We start from the raw sequence: 16,884 nt of genomic DNA, 5'->3' as shown, positions 1-16,884 counted from the left end.
GGGGACGGGGAGAGCCGGGGAAGGCTCAGGAGCCCCCAGAGCTGGGCACAGGGCACAGGGAAAGCAGCAGGGGTTTGTCAGGTCCCCTGCCATCTAAAGAAGGCTCAGCAAGAGTCCTCGGTGGAAGCCTCCGTCCGGGGAGGCCCCTCTCTCCCAGGAGCAGGCCTGCTCTCTCCCGGCCGTGCTCAGCTGCTGGCTGAGAGCAGCCCGGGGACACATGGCCTCGTTTGCACGGATGGGCCTGAGCCTGTGGCAGCTGCGGCCTCCGTCAGCTGAGCTGGAGGTCTGGCTCCAACGCTGGCCCGGGTTTACAAACCAGGTTTTTAATCTCTTAGATAAAAGGTGCCTTTGTTGCTGTTGGCTTAGACAGTGACATGTTGGTGATGAAGGACGGGAGCATTATAGGCGCCCCTCCCATTTTACAGATGGGGAGAGGAGAGGCAAGAGAGTGGCCATCTCCCAGAGCTGGGAGCCAGGCCGGGGTGGACCCTGCTGGAGCGCAGGAGAGGGTGTGGTGTGTGGTCCCCTGTCCCCAAGCCCACAGCCCCTGTCAATCACGAGGACAGGCCGCGTCGTTGAGGGAGGGAGCGCTCTACCCAGGCCTGGCCGACACTCCCTGAGGGTCAAGGTCATGGACAAACAAAGGTGAGGAAAGTGTCACAGTTTGGAGGAAATCAAGAGACCCTGTGGCCTGAACATTTGCAAGAAGGCAACGAGAGGAGATTGGCAGGTCCCAGTGAGGGGGGCACGTCAGCTCGGGGTTCTGTCCTGGAGCCCCGTCTCTCGGTGCTGACCCACGTGCTTGATGGTGTATGACAGTCACACCCTGGGGAGCTGGCTGGGGGCACGGGGACCTTCGGCTGTCCCACAAACCTGAAGTCCTTCCAAAATCAAAAAGGGAGGCAGGAGGGGGAGCTAGAGCCCCTCCAGAACCACACAAGGAAGCCTTGGCTTATGCCTCGGTTCTGGATCGCATGTGGCTGGGGCGGACGTCATTCGAGCCCATGCCTACGTCGGTCCATGCATCCCTCCTGCCACCCACCCAACAAATATTTACTGAGCGTCTATTTTACACAGGACACTAGCCTAGGTTCTGTGGGTACCACTGTGCCCAGACCACCGGTGGCTGATCTCTTTGTACCAAGGGGGAGATGAGCAGAGAAGGACTTTGAGGAGGTGACCCATGCTGGGACCTGAGTGGAAAGGAGAAAACCAGCCATGCACAGAACAGAAGGATGCACTGTCCAGGCAGAAGGGGCAGCTAGTGCAAAGGCCCTGGGGTGGAATAAGCTCAAGGATTCGACCAACGGGGCAAAGGCCTGGGGCTGTGCCCAGGGGGAGGTGGGAGGTGGCGGGCAAGTGGGGACTAGGGCAGAGAATGCAGGGCCCCTAGACCCGGTGTCTTCTAAGTGCAGCGGGAGACACCAGGGGGACTTCAAGAGTGACATTAGCAGCTTGATGATGGCTTTATTGCCCTCAGACGCAGGGGACACTTGTTGAGCGTGTCCTGTTTGCTGGGCTCTCTGGGGGCCCTTCCCTGGGTTTAATCCCTTTGGATCCACAGACATCGATGATGGACAGTCTCAGGACCTAGGCTCCCTTTCACTGCAATGAATCATGGGAGTATCCTGATGGGCCAATGGTGGGGTGACTTTGTGTTTTGATACCCCCCCAAGGTTGACTTGAGAATGGCATATGAACTTATGAAACTACCCTGGGGTGGGGGATGTACCTTGGGGACCGAGGAGGGAGGAGCTCACAGTTCCTAGGACCATGAGCTCTGACCTAGACAGACGTGGCCACCCACCTGCTTGTTTAACTGCCAGTGCGTGAGTCTGAACAGCCGTCCCGCCCGCTCCCAGCCTCGATCTTCTCATCTGAGAAATGGGAATCAACCTCAGGTGGAATTTGCAGGTCCACTCCGAGCATTAAGCAGAATCCTGAACCTAGAGGTCTGAGCTGAGGGCTTGGGAGTTTGCTCTTAGCATCCTTCCCGCATTCTGGAGGGAGTCCCATTATGGAGAAGAGGGACTTCCACACAGGGAAGAGAGTGGCCTCAGGCTTCCGAGCCTGGCAGGGTCTGGAATGGAGGAGCCTGTGGCGTCGCTTGCTGAGTGACTGGGGAGGGAAGGGCTGCACCTTGAAGGATGGCGGGCTGGCCCCTGGGAGGGACTTCCAGGCATTTCTCTCCTTCGGGGACCATATTCCTTAAACAGCGTGAAACGGGACCGTCCTCTCTTCTGACTTCCTCTGTCACGGGGAGATGGCACATTTTCAGGGTCAGCACGGAGCCGTCTTGGCGAGGGGCTGCCTCTCTTCCCCTGGGGCCCATACGCCATGGTCAATGGCCCTGATTGTTGGACACTCAGGTGGTTTCCAATCTGCAACTGTGACCAGCAGTGTCACAGAGATGGCCTTTGTACCTCCGTCTCACTCCTTCCTCAGGCTCAGCTCCTGGGCAGAGTCTCACTGGTCACATGTTGGAGTGTGTGTCCTGCTGGGTTTATGGACACACAGTCCTGGGGTGCCCTCTGGAGAGGCTCCACCCATCCGCCTGCCCCCTGCCGCCGCTCAGCCACGCGGCTTCCCGGCTGGCCTCTTCCCGGCCTTCCCTGCTTGCCCAAGTGGGACTCGTGGGGACAGCTCGTCTGTTCCTTGCCCAAGCCTGCCAAAGTGTCGTGTCGGGTTAGGGTTACATAAGTGTGACGTTGAGAAATTCCCTTGGAGGGGAGATGGGGCAGGGCGCTGGGGGCATCGGAGGCTGTCACAGCCTCCCCTCTCCCCGCCCCCCCCCAGCTTCCCTGGTCTTAGACAGTGCTCATGTGTTGGGTGGACACTTACCTGACCCTTTATAGATTTTATCTCATTGAATGATCTCCATATAACTGATGATGTAGGTGTTATGTCCTCATTTGACAGATGGTGATGATAAGACTCAGAGAGGTGAAGTTACCTGTCCAAGGTCACACAGCCACTGTAAAAGAAGTAGGACTCAAGCCAGTTTGCTCTCAATTATTCTGCTAGGTGCATAGTGAGCGTCTAAGCTCCTCAATGGGAACTCAGTGCTCCTTGCTCCCTCCCAATTCGAGCTCATTACTGGGAGACTTTCACCCATTTTTGTCCCAGATTGAGATGAGGAATCTGGTTCTTACATTTCCGCAGGAAAGACAGACTGGGGGGTTGCAGGGGATCTTCCAGGGTGAGTGCTTGGAAAGACCTAGCAGGAAACAGCCCTCTCTGCTGACCTGTCACCTGCACCCCTACTGCGGAGACCCCTGCATTATGGATTCTTTTCTTCTCCAATCAGAGCTTAAAATTTCTTTTGAAAAATGTAGATTCAGTAAAGCTAGGAAGTGTGTGTTGAGAAAATGTAGAATCTTCCAGCAACGTGACCACCCTCCCCCCCCGGGGTCCTTAATACCACAATGGCCGTGAGGTCATCCGAGCCTGTTTCTTGAGCTCTTTTCCTTTTACGGGTACAGATTCAGTGGGACCAGCCCCATGTCACACCCACGCAGGTCTCCTGGGCTTTTCCTGAGGGGGGTGGGCAACTCTGGTGCTGATCTGGGGTGGGGGAGGTGACAATGCAGCCCAGAGCCTCCCCAAACTGCTCGTGTCTTAAAGATTTAGGGCTCCTTCCAGATCTCATGAGCTGCTCACGTGTCCACCTTGTGTGTGGTCACTGAACACACTTCCGGGCGATCAGACGCCTCCTTCTCTCCATGAGACTCCAGTATCAGAAGCTCTGAGAATAATCCTCTTTCCCAACATCGAGGGACTCTCAGGTGGATTCCAGGCCCCGGAGCCCAGCGGTGCAGACTGCTGAGGTCCTGGAAGGTCATCTGGTGGGGGGGCAGGACGAGAGTGGGAAGAGCCCTTGGTGTCTTTCTTCTTGAAATAAGATCTTGCTTCTGGGTTTCCTGGGTCTCCAGGCGCCCACGTGGGGAGGATCTAGGCTGGATCGTCATCTCCCCACCCAAGGTGGGGGTGGGTAGGCAAACCCAGCACACCTTGGAGGACTAATTTCAGGGCAGATAATTTCATTGAAGCGCTGGAAATAAAAGGGGAAATCCAATTTATTTCTGCCCTACATTACACCGACTTAGATAAATTTGCATAGAAGAAAACATTATGTCATCGCTGCTCGTGGGAACAGCATAGTTTTCGAGTGCGCATCTGAAGATTCAAAAGTATGCACGTCCTCAGACCACCAGCGCTGTAGTTTGGATCTTGGTACCGCATGTGTCTCTCTTTGAAAGTCGCGTCATAAAAAATTGCAGTAGCAGCAGTGATAAGTAAAGAAGACACGGGCCTCCATGCCAGACCTCTCTTTAAAGGCTTTTATCTACATTAGCTAATTAGATCCCTATGAGGAGGTACTGCTATTCACTTTACAGATGGGGCACTGAGGCACAGAGAGGTTTAGTGACTTTCTCAAGGCCACACAGCCTGTATGAGAGAGAGTGACTGAACCCTGGAAGCCTGCGCTAAATCCTGGGCCTTTAACCGTTCAACTCTCCTCACCTCTGATGCTTAACTGCTTTTCTTGAGGGAGGGAGGAGTCTGGCTAAGCACTTAGCACAGAGAAGGGGCTTAATACATGGGAGCTGTCCCTCATCACTTAGAGAGTGCAACACTTGCAGCCACTAACTGAATGAAACATCCTGGCCACGTGAGAGGCAGCCGGGAGGACACTGTGGCCCCACCTACAGGTAAAAAGACTGAGGCTTAGGGCACGCCCGTGACATGCCAGGTCACACAGCTGGTTGGCGAAGCAGCCAAACATCAAGCTCAGAGCACCAGAAGGCAAGTTCGAGGTCCTTCCTCGGGGCGGTGCCTGCCCATAACCTGAACAGACGGTTGATAAGCAGAGCCGCTGGTTGCTCTCTGAGGCGCTCTCACCAAGCCCTGTTCTAGTTACTGTGTGGTTCCCTAAGGGGGCCCCTGGGCTCCCCCCAGATTAGGTCCTTTCTGGGCGCATAGGCTCTGGCGGGGCGCAGGCCTCCAGGGGTCCCAGCCACTCCCTCTCTCCCTGCCTCTCTTGCGCTCCAGTCCCTGCTCCATTGACTTTTCAGTCTTTGGCTGGTTCCCTGCCATGAGTCTTGCTCCTGGGGAGAGGTCCTGGGACGTCTCCTCCTTTTTGTGTCCCTGATGATGGTGTTTCCCCGGAGTCTGTCAAAGAAGAAGGAGGAGGAGGAAGAGGAAGAAGGGGAGTAGGAGGAGGAGCAGGAGGAGGAGCAGGAGGAGGAGGAGCAGGAGGAGGAGCATGGGGAGGAGCAGGGGGAGGAGCAGGGGGAGGAGGAGCAGGAGGAGGAGCAGGGGGAGGAGCAGGGGGAGGAGGAGCAGGGGGAGGAGGAGGAGGAGCAGGGGGAGGAGGAGCAGGAGGAGGAGGAGGAGGAGGAGCAGGAGGAGGAGGAGGAGGAGGAGGAGCCGGGGGAGGAGGAGCAGGAGGAGGAGGAGGAGGAGGAGCAGGGGGAGGAGGAGCAGGAGGAGGAGGAGGAGGAGGAGCAGGGGGAGGAGGAGCAGGAGGAGGAGGAGGAGGAGGAGCAGGGGGAGGAGCAGGGGGAGGAGGAGGGGGAGCAGGAGGAGGAGGAGCAGGAGGAGGAGGAGGAGGAGGAGCAGGGGGAGGAGCAGGGGGAGGAGGAGGAGGAGCAGGAGGAGGAGGAGGAGGAGGCAGTGAACTAGCCTCAGGCTAGTTGCCTTAAGCACCTGTGTCTCGGTTTTCTCATCTGTGAAATGAAAATAAAAGCATCAGCAACCTGACACGGGGTGTGGCAAAGATGAAACAGTGACACAGTGCACAGGAGTCCCCAGAACACAGGGGGTAGCTTTGGTCGTTATAGCGATCACAGCCGTCAGGTTTCCCATGGGTCCAGGGTGGAGGAGAGGCTTCATGGCTGCCCCTGGCTTCAACAGAACCCGGGCAGGACGAGGCATCTTGTTGGACCCAGGGCCCCAGGGGTCTTCTTGCCATGCTCTGTCTTTTGGGGAGCAGCAGAGCCTGGCAGGGCTCGGCCTCAGGGAGTCTGCTCTCCAGATGGCTCCCTGCAGCTTCCTCGAATGAAGAATCATCCAGGTGTGCTTGGGACAGGAGAGAGACGTGGACATGGTGACCAGGGCGGGAGGGATAGTGGGCAAGATCCCCCCAGAAAACAGGGTCTATTCCTCGAGGGCACAGGGAGGGTGCAGAGCTCTGGTTTGAACCATATGATTATTTTTTAATCTTGCTGCAGAGCGCTTGTTTCAATGAAGGCTTGGGCAGACGCCCAGGACGCAGACAGTTGAAAGCACACTGTGCGGGTTGCAGCTGGCCGGGGGGGGGGGGGGGGGTCAATCCAGGTCCTTCTCGCTCCCCGGGGGGCCTCTGGTTTGAGAAGACAATGACCCTCCAAAAGTTGTGGCGGTGCAAGGAGATGACACTGGAAAGCTCTTAGAAGAACATTTGGTCCCGAGGACGTTCTCACTAGCTGCCGTCACCAGCACCAGCCACCATGATCATCAACATCAGCACTGCCCCCACCGCCACGCCCACAATCACCACCATCCTCACCACCACCATCAATACCATCCTGGTCATTATGACCACCACCCTCATCACCACCATCCTCATTTATAAAAGGACACTCTCTGTGGTCTCTAAGAACCTGATGGTCTGAGTCCTGGCTGTGGACCCAGGGCCCCAGGGGGTCCTCACCCTGGGCTGTCTGGGCGGGGGGCTTTCTATGAGCCTTCCCAGTGCAGAGGGTTCTCTTTATGGCAGAGAAATCCTCAGACCTGTTGGTGTGAGATTCCCTATTCTTTCCCCGACCCGAGCACTTCCCCATAGTTAGCAGGAGAAGGAGCTTAAGATCGAGGACCCCGGGAGTCAGGAGAATCCATCCCTCTTTGTAGAGCCCCCTCTTTGATGGATTTATTTCCTCCTCCACACGTGGTTTCGTGGAGAAAGCCAGTCTGGGATTTGGGGTGGTGAGTTTTTGGCCACGGCTCAAACGTCTGATCTAGAACTCTTGAGCCTGGCCGGCTTCATCCCACTGGAACCACAAGCTGAAGCGTGGCCCAGGCCCTCCTGGGCTGGCCGGCCATTTCCCCATCTCCCTGTCCAGGCGTTTGGGTGGCAGGACAGGTTAGAGATCACCGAATCACATCAGGCCCCGTGTGGGTGCCATGGTTGCCTTGGCACCTCTTGTGGTGTTTAGGAAAAGAAGCCAGCCGTGTCCTGGGTTTACAGGTGGGGCTTGGGAACATGAAATGACTTTTCCACGATGCTCAGGGGGCTGGATCTGGCTCCTGAACCAGGTCAACTGGTTATTTCGCCAAGCCAGCCTGCCCCCCTGCGCACCAGCTCCCCAAGCCTCACATTCAGGCTGAGCATCCCAGGGAACCTGAGGTGCCATTCAGAAATCTGCAGCACCTTGGGTAAGGGCAGCAGCGGGCTGAGCTCCGGGGGTGGGGGTACAAGGAACCGCGCGGGGACCGTCCTCCAGAGATCCAGCCTCTCCGCCCAGAGCGCAGCAGCGAGTCCTGGGGGTGGGCTGGGGGAGGGGCTGCAAAGTTAGAGCTTCTTTGCTCTGAGTGACAGTATTAGAAGGAGGTGCGGTTGTCGCCGACTTGGCTGCGTGGGGAGAAGAAGCCCCGTCCCCCGCCCCTCTGGCCTCCCGTCCCTTCTGCAACCATCCAATAACTTAACTCCCCTGCCAGGGAGGGGGCTGGCGGCCGCCCTCCCCTGCTCCGCCGCATCTTGGCGCTGTCCGCGGTGCTGACCGCCAGTCCCCTGATTGCCGTTTCCAGCCGCCGGGATCTCGAAGGCGTCCAGCCTCCCCACCGGGCCTCCGACCTCTCTTTCTCCAGGCACCGCAGACATAAATCACGGTGGGAGACAGGCTTGGCTCCCCTGCGCCGGGAAGTCGCTGATCCCCTCCCGCGGGCTCACGCACGGTTTTGCAGTAGTGGTGACAGCTACCGCCGAAGCAGGCGCTGGGGAAGCAATTGATTCGTCTCCTGCCGGCAGCCCGGAGTTGCCTATGCGGACAGGAGAGGGGGAGACCGAGCCCAGCGAGCAGGGCTCACACCGGGGAAGCTCGATCCATGTGGAGGACAGTCTGACGGAGCCACCGTCTGCCCCCCGCCACCGGGACTGACTTCTCCGCGTCCAGCAGAGGTATTCATTTTTGCCTCGGTCCCGCCTGCTTTAGGGGTAGTGTGTGCATGTGTGTGCATGTGTGTGTGCACACGCTGGTGGCTCGATTTTATTTGGGGAAGAGCAGGAGTGTCAAAAGAACAATTTTCTTGCAGGCACCTCCGCCGACTGAGCTTTCAAACCAAGTCATCGGGACTTAGTGTCCTCCCACCCGGCAGGGAAGGAGGGGTTGGCAAGAGCCGGGCTCGCCAGTCTCCCCTGCAATCCGCCAGCATCACGGTAAGGGATATTTTTCTTGGTTGTGCCACTGGGTTAGGGGCACTGGGATCTGTGGTGTCGTGTGAGTGACCGGCTGGGGTACAGGGCGGTGGAGAGGGAGGGGGCGCTGGGGAGAGACCACGTTGATTTTTGCCCAAAGTCTGCAGTGCTTTATCACCAAAGCGGCACCCGAAAGCCAAATGAGATGTAGGCTCAGTGCCCAGGGAGGGGGTAAATTGTGCTCATGTTTTAGGCAAAGCCATCAAGGTAGTGGCTTCTTCCCAGTGTGTCCCCCTCCCTTGCAGCAGAAGCTGTTGAAAGTCGCCTGCAGTTTCTCAGAGCGAATTAACCCTCCCGGGGCCGGCCAGGCTGCCATGGAGGGTCTCTGGGTGCTCTGATTTAGTGGGCGATCGCGGTAGCCCAGTTGGGAGACAGTCACCTGAGGCTGCAAGATTAACCCTTGCCTGGCACCCTGGCTGAGGCTTGCATAGGACAGGGCTCAGGTTGTACCACCTTTCAGGGACAGCTGAGTAATTTCATTGTGGTGGTTTCTGCAAGCTGTGCTAGTTTCTGAGACAGGAGACAGACATGAAAGGGCCACATTTTGCTTGGGATGAGTGGTCAGGGAGGCCATCAAGGAGTATCCAGCTGTCTGCAGAGCAGACAATGTTTTATTTACACAGGTGGTGTCACCTGTAAGCGATGGCATGGGGGGTGCATGCTGGCATTCACTCAGGAGCCTCATCTCACAGCAGAGAAGAGGGGACTGTGGGCTCTTCAGATTCTAGGAAAGGTCCAGCCCCTAGCTCCAGATCGGTCCCAGGGCAAACTGTGCCTCTGCACTAGTTTCTTTTTCTGAGATCTGGATAGGGTAAAGCCTGCAGCAACCTGTTAGTGAGTGGGAAGGTGAGGTTCCTTGTAACCAAATCCAAAAGCTCACATTTAATTTTAAAATGCTTTTCCTGCAAATCTGTGACCCATCAAAAGAGGATTTCTCTTTGCTTTCGGCTTTAATTACATCTACCTTTCTGGAAATGAATGTCCTTATTTTTAGTGCCTTTGCTATTATCTCAGGGCCCACTCAGCCTTCTGTAGCCCCAAGGATTTCCTCCTGAGGTACTTTCTCTTGGAGGTGGGAGTCCAGGCCCTGAGACTGGGGAGCCTGGATTGGAAGCAGGGGCCCCTCAGTCACTTTCCTCAGCCCCACAGCCAAGTGGAGCCACTGAAGCCCCAGACACCAGCCTGTTCAGGCAGGACAGGGGAGGTGGGGAAGGATTGTTTGGTGGTTAGTGCCAAGGATTTGGTCCTCAAAATCCCTGGCTTCTACTCTTGGCTTTCCTTGCTGGGTGACCTTGATGGGGAAGTTGTCTGGGTTTCCCCCCGGGGATGAGGGATGTGAACAAATTTAAGGAGCCGCAGACCTGGCCGTGGGTGATGTTTAAGGTACTGAACTTTGGCACCCACTGATCAGAATAAACCAAGGCTGGGGTCCTGTCGTGGGGGCCTCAGAGGTCCCCTGCTGTGCTGAATGTTGACCCTTTAACTGCTGGGTTATGGGTGGTTTGGGAGGAACGTGGGTTGTCAAAGAGCCCCAGGGCCTCAGGTCTGTGACACCATCCACTCCTGAATATTGTAATTTTTTAACAACTGGTTCAGCCACACAGAACCCGCCCACCCGCCCACTCCGGAGGTGAGGAGCGCCCAGATGTGAGAACTTTGCCACATCTCTCTGCTACCTGGCTTCCCTCGGGTGGCTGACAGCCAGGAGGCCACCCGCCTTCCTCCCTCGTCACACTGAAGTGGCGCATTGTGGTGCACTGAGGAGAGGGGACCGACACTTCTGGAAAGAGCCCTGGACTTGGGACAGAGGACGCAGATCCGGCTGTTCCCTCCCCTCTCTGAGACTCGGTTCCCCATCATGCAATGAGGCACTTGGTCTAAGTGGCCTAGGGACCCCTTCCAGCTCCGAGGGTCTGTGACTGTGTGGTAGGCGAGCTCCTGTGTGTGTGTGTGTGTGTGTGTACCCACACTTCTAGGAAGGGCTGGCTTTGTGTTTCTCTATCCCTTTTCAGGGGGGCCCAGAGAGGGACAACCACTTTCCTGAGACCACACAGTAAGCCATGGCCTAGCAACACACAAATCCCCAGCACAAGGGCCAACGCACTGTCCCCTCACTCCTGTCTCTGGCAACTGCTGCTCTCCCCACCCCTGGCCTGGGATGTGGACCCTCAGCATTAGCTGTCCCATCTGTGCTGCAACCCCCACAGGGTGGCCAGGAGAGGGCATCCCCCCAAAGTGGCTCAGGGTTTCCTCCTGCTCTCCACACACCTGGGCTGTGCAGTCTGAAGATGGGCACTGCGGTCAGGATGGCCGCTCCGTGGGGTGACCTACACGAGGTGGCCTTCCTGTTGGTTTAACCCTTTCCCTCTCCGTGCGTGGGTCATGGGTGTTCGTGGCTTTCTATTAAAAACCACGCGACATATGGGCCTGTCTCTGGCTCCTTATCCCCGTTGAGTGGGGAGCTGGTCACAAACGCAGACGAGTTGGGAATTGATGTGCAGGCGACAGGAGGAAGCAGCATGGTTTATTTCTGTTAAGAGCTGTGGCTGTAACCTGGGATAAAAATAAATCCGGGGCCCAGGCGTGGTGGGTTGGAGCCGATGAGTTTAAGTGATCTAGCTGCCACCCAGGATGGGGAGCCTTGAGGTACTGGGGGGGGGACACTGCAGAGAGAACCCCTCTCTTTCTGTCCCCCACCCCTGGATGCCTCCATACCCAGCTGATTGAACCGCTAGGGGCTGCAGTGTGGGGTTGCTGGGGGCAACCAGACTTGAGTTCCATTTCTGACTCCAATGCATCCTTGCTGTGTGACTGCAGGCAAAGCCCTTAATCTCTCTGAGCCTCAGTTTCTTCAGTTAGGTATCTTAAGGTAGCACAGTGTCATGGTTGAGAACTCAGTTCTCTGGAAACAGACATCTGAGCTTAGAGCCTGGTTCCACCCCTTTCTAGTTGGGTCACGTCCCCTCTCGGGACCTCAGGCTCCCTGTCTGTGAAATAGGGATGATAACAGTTGTGAGAATTGGAAGAGTCAACAGTTCCTAAGTGCTTGGTCCCAAGCTTGGTAAGGAGCAAGTGTCTAGTGAATGCCAGCAGTGAGGATGACGTTGGTGACGGTCTCCTGCAGTTGCTGGGCCCTGGCCCTCAGTTTCTCCATCTGTGAAGTGGGCGTCTTGGCCTCCCTTCCCTCGGGCCCTGGGGCTCTAACCAGCCCCCAGCAGCCTGAGCGTGCGGGCTCTGGAGGGGGGTCTGGAAGGAGCAGCCTGCTTCCTGTACCGTCCTTAACTCCCCCACGTCCTGGGAGGCTTTTGCTGAATCATCTCAACCTACAGCTCTGAGCGGGGATTTTCTCTAGGAAACCCGAGCTTTCCCTCCCTCCCCGGGAAGCGCTTTCCTGCCATGATAGCCCTTCTTGGGGACCCCGAGATGCTGGGGGGCTGGTCCCTAAGGGCCAGGGCTGTGCTATCTGCTGCATGGGGTCAGGGTCAGCACATAGCAGGTGCTCAGCCAAGACTTGCTGGAGGAATGATGATGGCTCTGATGATTGATGCCTGGACTTCCCGGTCAAGACCTCAGCCTTGGACCCAGGGTCGAGGGGAGGCCTGCATGCAGTAGGTGCTCAGCTAGTGTTGGTTGAATATGATGAGTCATGGGCAAGGGGTTGGGGGAGGACTCGGCTTCCATGCTGATCTGCTGCAGGCTCCAGGCAGGCCTCCCTGTCCTCCTGACCCGCACTCACGGCTGCTTCATCACACATCACACATTTATTGAGTACCTACTGTATGCCTGGCACCATAGTGGGCATTGGGAATAAAATAGTCACAAAGACACAATCCATCTGGGGTCTTAGATAAAGTAAGTGGCCACCTGTAAAATGTGATCTTTTGGAGGGAGGGGTACAGAGGGGGCTTCCTGGGTCCCCAGAAATACTGAGCACATTCACCAGGATTCTATTGGTATCCTTCTTGGCTTTAAGGCTCTGCTCTTGGCTGAGGGGCTGATACTTTGGGGTGCGTTGACACATCCAGTCCTTGTCACTTATGCTTTAGTGAGACGTCATGAGGTCCTTCCTGGGGACGAGGCAGGCTGGTTGTTTGAGGCAGGAGTGGAGCCTCCCAGGTCTGTCCTGGGAGAGGAGCCGGGAGTGGGGCTGGTGTTGTGGGGGGCTGGAAGCCCTGCCACCTGGGGGTCTGATCGGCAGGAATCAGACGGTTGGTCTCACTCTGCTCCTCAACATCAGCTGGGGACTTGTTAGGAGACGAACTTTTGGCTCTGAAACTCTGGTTGCAGGGGCCTGGGGCCCAGTGCTATCACAAGCCCCCTGTGCTCTAAGGCAAGGCAGTTTAAAAATGTAAAACACGTGGTGACAGGTGTCACCTAGAGCAGCTCTCCACGGGTTGTGATCCTGGGACTTTCTGCCAAGTTCCCCGCATGGGTCCCCAGGGGCTGAGCAGAACAAGAACAAGGTCTCTTGCTTGTCCTGGCAAACCGCAGAGACCTCCAGGGCAGGACCCACGACTCCCCAGGCTCTCAGAGCCCACGGTGACGGTGACGTGGCTGCAGGGATGGGCGCTCCGGCCTGGTAGGAAGGCAGCCGGTTCTTCTCAATCCGACCCCGCCCCCCATTCGGGTCAGGGAAGTGGTGCGGCAGCACTGAGGCTCCAGGCTGCTGTCTGCAATGTCACCGTGGTTTCCTCGAAGCAATTGTCTTGCTGACATCTGTCTGCATGCTTCCGCTGTGGCGCGGGAACTCGGCGCTCTGGCAGCCTCAGGATCCGTGACACGGTGACACGCCCAGCCCCCTGCGACTCATCACACAGAGGACCCTCCTCTGCAGCCTCCCGGGAAGGAGCTGGGAAGGATCTCTTTGTGGGGAGGACAACAGTGGGTCCTCCCCTCCCAGCCCCCGCGCTGAGTGGGCTCATTCACTGCCTCAGTCTCCGTCCCCTCCCTCCTTCCTTTGTGCCTCTCCGATGCTCCCACACAATGACCAGCGGCCGCTTGTGAATGGAGGCCGCTCTGGGCGCAGAGCACATTATGTAAGCGGCTTTGCGTGCCAGCCACGGGGCGGGCGGCGGCGGGGCTGACAGGAGGGATGATTTCTCGAAGTTTGCCGGGAGGCCTTCCGGGGAAGACGCTGCCAAAAAGCATCTGCCTGGTCCCCTGCACCCGGGTCCTTCCTGCCCGCACCTCCCCGCCCCCTGCCTGGTGATTCCTCTGCCACGGTGGCCAGTGGCCAGTTCCCAGTCTCCTCCTCTCTCTCCTTTTGCCCCCACCCATCTCCTTCCCCATTCTCTCAAGTTCCCTTCCTCTCCCTGGTCCCCTGTCCCCAGCTCCTCTGGCTTCCCCCTTCTACCTCCTCCCCTGCCCCAGCCCATCCGGAGTCTCTTCAGGTGCCCATGCACAAATGACTGAGAAGGGGACCCGTTTGGGAGGCCCCAGGACCCCAGGTGGTGAGCACACCCAGTGGGGTGACTGAGTACCCCAGTTTGCTTGGGACTGAAGGGAAGCCCAGCATGCAGGACTTCCCATGTTAACACCAGGGCCCCAGGGGAATCGGGACAAGCCGGTCCTTTGGCCTCGAAATCAAGCTTTTTAGAATTTTGTAGAACTTCCAAAACACTCAGACGTTAGGGTTCTGGGGGGTCTCTGGCCTTCCCACTGAGGGAGGCACGAGCCGTCCCCAGCCTGGCCACCCTCTGCTGCCCAGGCACGCAGAGCCTTCCAGGGTGAGGGGCTGACTGCCCCCTTCCTAGCCCCTGTCCCTGACAAGACAAGCCACCCTGGCAGCTGTTGGCTTGTTCGTCACCTGGAGGGATGAGGGAGAGGTTGCAGATCACCCCCTGCCAGGGGTTCTCCAATCTGAGCCTGCATCAGAGTCCCCTTGTGGAGCCTTGGAAGGCAGGTTCTGATTCAGTGGGACTCGGATGGGTCTCAAGAACCAGCGTGTCTGATGAGTGTCCGTTGAGCTTGATGTGCCGGTCCGGGGACCACACTCCGAGCACCACTGTTCTCTGCCAGGTCGCTCCTGTCCCCGTCCTGGGTGTGGCATGTGCTAGGCACTTGGCACCCGGTAGTGAGTGAAGCAGAGAGCCCTGCCCTGCTGCAGCTAGCACCCAGTGGGCACCGCAGGCAATAGACCAGTGAACTGTGGGAGAGGGGCGGCCGGGGGAGCTTGGAGATGGCAGCACTCGAATCCAGAGCTGAGTTTCTAGAAGGAGTGAGCCAGAAAGGAAGGAGAGGTTGGGGGGAGTGTCACTCCACTCTGTACACAGGGTTTCAGGCAGGAAAGTGGAATGACCCGATTTATACTGTTGACAATGATGGCTACAGTGGCCACTTGGTGACCTGGGCTAGGAGCGGCTGATGGAGCAGCATGAAGCAGGATGCGCCAATTTGGCACAGGAGGCCCCTGAGGGTATCTGCTGCCACCAGGCCAGGCTGTGGCATCTGGGCTTTGGAGACTCAGGGCCGGTGGGGCTGGTCGTTGACCTGGTGGATGATGCCAGCTCCTGGCATTACCTGCCTGTTCCCAGGGTGGGCTGGATCCGGATATCAGCAGCACAAGGTCAAAAGCAGGACCAGGGGCAGGGACCAGGCCCCGTGGGAACAGGAGACCCTGCCAGGCAGCCCTGCACCGAGCTCACCTTCCACAGGGACCTGCTGCTGTTATTGAGATTTGATTTTCTCTTTTTCCTTGGGAGGGTTTATCTCCAGGGTGGGGCACCGTAGCCAGCCTGGCCTGTCACCTGCACTAGGTGCGTGTCTTCTGGGCAATGGGGAAGTGTACAGGGAAAAAAATCCTAAATGGGGCACACACACGCTGGTGACCAGGAGGGGACGTTGCTTCTGATTATAATGCCTGGGAGCTGGACTCATCTGTACCTCTCAGGTACCCACGGAGGACTCAGGCTTTGGAGGTTGGCAGATTTCCACTCCCCGCCTTGGCAGGAGGCCCTGAGGGTTAAGTTGCTCTTCTTTTTCTTTTCCTGATCCCTGACCACCATGGACCCTTGCTGGCCCCTGGGATTTTCAGTATTTATTCTCTTTTACGTCCAGACGACATTCCCCTCGCTTCATAGAAAGCCATCGTCTCTGCTGCTGATGGGCACCTGTCTTGTTTGTAGATAAACATTTAAAACTGTCTTTTAGCTTATTAAATGGTGTAGTACTGGAGATCTCATGGTTTCTCTCTCTTTTTTCCCACTGAATGCTGTGTGTTTAAGATCCAGCCACGTTGCAAGGTTACCCCTGACCCTTTGCTGCTAGTCGTTGCTCTACGCCGAGGTGTTCATTTCTATTAGTATTCCTATTTTACCCATTTTTCTCCTTTCAAGTTTTAAAAATTTATTTTTATTTTTGGCAGTACTGTGGGGATTGAGCCAGGGGCACGTTACCACAGACCTACATCCCCGGCACCTTCAATTTTATTTTGAGACAGGCTCTCACCAAGTCACCTTGGCTGGCCTTGAACTTGTGATCCTCCTGCCTCAGCCTCCTGAGTGACTGGGATCACAGGTGTGCACCACCATGCCTGGCTGAAGACTCATTTAAACAGAGTTTTTATAGTCACTTGGGTGGTACAGCTTAATGTTTGTTGTTTTGCTTTTGATGATTTTGCTCAGCAAACACTGAAGACCAGCTCGTGATGGCCACATGTCACAGGTGTGTGGAGCAGGCAGAGGAGTGCAGCCGTGAGGTCACTGGGGTCTGGAGCTCAGTGGATCTGGGCTTGAATCCTGACTCTGTTACCCAGTGACTATGTGATCTTTGGTAGACTGATTTGGTCTGTCTGTGCCTCAGTTTCTTCTTTTGTAAAATGGGGATCATGATAGCATTCATCTATAAAGTTGACCAAGTGTGAAATAAGATCATGCATGACATACTTTGTGGAATAAAAATATTTTAAATGGTATCCTGGGGCAGGGGGTGGATAAATGCATGTTCATAGCCTATGTTTGCCAGCTCTCTCTTACTATAACAAAATACCTGAGATAACCAATTTAAAAGGAGGAAAGGTTCATTTTGACTCACAGTCTGGGGTTTTCGGTCCATGGTCTGTTGGCTTTGTTGCTTTGGGGCCTGTGGCGAGGCAGGACATCATGGCAGGAGCAAGCTGCTCACCTCATGGTGTCCAGGAAGGGAAAGGGAGGGGACCAGGGTCCACAATACCCTTCTAGGGTCACCCAGTGACCTCAGACCTTTTGCTGAGACCCAGGGCCGGTGGGGCGGTCGTTGACCTGGTGGATGATGCCAGCTCCTGGGACCAAGCTTTAAACACATGGGACTTTAGAACATTCCAGACCCAAATTCTAGCATCGCCCTCCAAGTCCCTACTCTGTGCTGTGTTTACAGAGTGTGCGTTATGTGGTGGTATGTGAATGTCCTGTGGGTGTGAGTGTGCGTGAGTGTGTTAGGGGTGCTTCCCCAGC

The 16,884-nt window shown here is 56.6% G+C and overlaps 1 protein-coding gene across 3 annotated transcripts in view; it reads left to right on the top strand.

The window, feature by feature from the left end:
- The window catches only part of Rph3a (rabphilin 3A), a 195,596-nt gene that overhangs the window by 100,713 nt on the left and 77,999 nt on the right, over positions 1-16,884 (top strand). The window contains exons 2-3 of one of the 3 annotated variants that reach the window (XM_046456542.2): positions 7,849-8,158; positions 8,293-8,416. The exons of 1 other annotated variant lie outside the window; for it this stretch is intronic. The gene's annotated coding sequence lies outside the window, so the exon portion shown is untranslated. Of the gene's footprint in view, positions 1-7,596; positions 8,159-8,292; positions 8,417-16,884 lie in introns of those variants that run through there. One more of the 3 variants, XM_058583156.1, reaches the window with a different exon arrangement.

Source organism: Marmota monax, unplaced genomic scaffold, assembly GCF_021218885.2.
Source record: "Marmota monax isolate L192 unplaced genomic scaffold, Marmota_monax_Labrador192_F-V1.1 WCK01_AAM20220418_F8-fsc00185, whole genome shotgun sequence".
Classification (NCBI taxonomy): Eukaryota; Metazoa; Chordata; class Mammalia; order Rodentia; family Sciuridae; genus Marmota; species Marmota monax.
The sequence above is the reverse complement of the archived record's forward strand: the minus strand, read 5'-3'. Positions and strand labels throughout refer to the sequence as shown.